Source organism: Borostomias antarcticus (assembly GCF_949987555.1).
Source record: "Borostomias antarcticus genome assembly, chromosome: 3".
NCBI lineage: Eukaryota > Metazoa > Chordata > Actinopteri > Stomiiformes > Stomiidae > Borostomias > Borostomias antarcticus.
Window position 1 is genome coordinate 23,686,994 of NC_140236.1, and position 2,432 is coordinate 23,689,425.

General features: G+C 47.2%; 1 long non-coding RNA gene across 1 annotated transcript; it reads left to right on the forward strand.

Moving 5' to 3' along the window:
* Positions 1 to 1,055: 1,055 nt before the first annotated feature.
* Positions 1,056 to 1,809, forward strand: LOC311307059. The gene is made up of 4 exons (XR_014630358.1): positions 1,056 to 1,234; positions 1,324 to 1,413; positions 1,543 to 1,659; positions 1,769 to 1,809. It is a non-coding gene; the product is annotated as an uncharacterized lncRNA (long non-coding RNA).
* Positions 1,810 to 2,432: the final 623 nt, after the last annotated feature.

Sequence of the window (2,432 nt, forward strand, 5' to 3'; positions counted from 1 at the left end):
GTACTACGTTTTCACTCACATACAAATCCAAATTTTGCATAATAGGTACTCATGATGTGGACTACTAATAGAGGCGCTAAGACGGGGACAGGCGTGGCCAGGGGCAGTCCTGGGACAGCACCACAGGCTCTGTGAGTCTTGTTCAGTTGAATGCCCTCATGAGTATTAACAGAAGAGCACCATATACATATGCACACATACACTCTAACATGTCGCTCTCTCCTCAGCTCAGCCCAATGGTCTCTGATGGTTCTGTCTGGCCAGCCCTTAGGTGGAGAAACACCTGATCATCAATAAAGGCAGGCACACGTAAGTACAAATGCACATACGTTTCCATAGACGGGATAAACAAATGGGGATATTGATATTGAGTTAATGTTAGCGGTAGACATGTGAGATTCATAAGACGCATCACTGATGCCAGTGACGCCACAATATCAGGGAAATTGAGCAATTGCTTCCCTGTAGTGCAAACTTGCAAGATTCGCTCAGTTATTAACCCTTCTTGCCTTTTTTGTTGTTGGTTTTCTCTCTCCTCCTTCCTCTCTGTGCAGTTCTCCTGTGTGCTGAGCCGCTATCCCATGTATTGCCACTGCTGACAGGGTAGAGCTCAGCCCCATGCAGAAGTGAGTGATGAGGAGAGGGAAGATAATTTTCCCGTTTTTTTCCCCTCCAGTTTTAGGAACCGTCTCAAGAATGTGTTCCCCACTTGTATGACTTTAAATCAGGGTTGGAGTATTCCAGGTGTGTGGCCATGGCCATGAATACCAGTAGAGGAGGGAACCAAGTGTCTCATTCTCTCTCCACAGTTGTGTGGTTGTAACCCCCCACTAGCTACATATTCATTCAATCTTTATTTAACCTCGTGAATCAATTGAGAGTAAGCTCTCATTTACAATGACGTATAATCACTCTATATTTGAACTTGTACTACAGGTGAGATAATCCTTTTTAATGGTCTCTCTCATTCGCTCTCCTAGCTGTGATGTTAGAGTTGTGCAAGACTTGGGTGTTCTCCTGCTCTGAGTGCCCATTCTCCTATACCTCCCAGATCTACCTCCACAAGCACATCAAGAGGAGCCATGACAACCTCTGTCTCTGCTGAGGAACACACAGAGCATTATGAAGTAGCCAGTGCCTTGGCGAAGGTGTTTGAGCAGCAGTCATCAATGGATTAACTCCCAAGACACAAGGAAGAGACAGCGCAACACACGCTATGACTCCAGTGACGAAGGTAATATAATAAAGTGCATTCAACAGTCCCAAAAGAGTACTACTTGAGTTGACTAATCTGAGCTAATTTACCTCTACTATATGTTCCAGTGCCCAGGCAGCCGGTCGGCAGAACTCAGACCAGACCAGCTATGCCAGGTGCCAGAGCCGGAAGGCCTGCTCTGCCAGTTATCAATGCAGGTATCCATGCATGTTTGTGTTGGTGAAATGTCTATGCATATTTGCACACTTACAGTTAACTCAGGACTTTCTGAAGACTCATGTACTCAGTTCACTAATTCGCTCATCTCACATCTCACTACTCGACAGTAGATGTTCATCGCCCGGGTCCTTTGAGCCAAGGCGCTGTGAGCCCAGGCCCTTCAGCCCTTCAGACGTCCAGGCACGAGCAGCATGCATCAGCGATTAGCACCCCGGCCAGACCAGGTCAGGGTCTGACATGTCTCATGTCGAGTTGATTCTTCCCCTTATGCCAGAATCACTACGCCGCCAGCACCATAGTTTCCTGCTCATCCCTTTATCCTCTGGTTTTCAGGTAGTTCTCTGATGCCATCGCCTGTGAGACCAACAGCTCCAGCAGTGTTGCCATCAAGCTCTGCAGAGGTATGCTGAATTTTGTGAACTACTTCATGCTGCATGTAGGGATATACTTTGAGCTGAATATCCATTATGGGACCGTACAATTACTTATAGCCACATCTGTGTTTAATATCCAGACTTCCAGAGGATGATGTGTCAGCAGTTCTCCAGCGTCATGCAGAGTCTGAGGGAGATGGCACAGACAATGATGAAGCTGGAGCAGAGACTGGATCAGAGACTGTCCGGCGAGTCTGCAGACAGCTATCGGGGAGCAGTACTGGATGACCTGCACCCTGCTAAAACGGAGGAGGAGCTGCTGGTCTTGGAGGAGCAGCTGAAGGACAAGGATCATCAAAGGAAGATGGTGAGTAACTTCAGGGCAGAACTTTGTTCCTTATTTTTGCAGGGAAGTGTTAAGGAAATGTAAAAGTAAATGATTGTCTTTATGTTTTGCAGACACGATATCTGAGTTCCATTGGCGGCAAAGATCTGCCAGATGTGGTCCGGCGGGTGCTGTCAGCCATTGCCATACACAGAGTGTGGTGTGTCTACAGCGTCCATGGGAAGAGGGGGAAGAAGCCTCTGAAGAATATGACCCTCTACAATGTCATATTACGTAA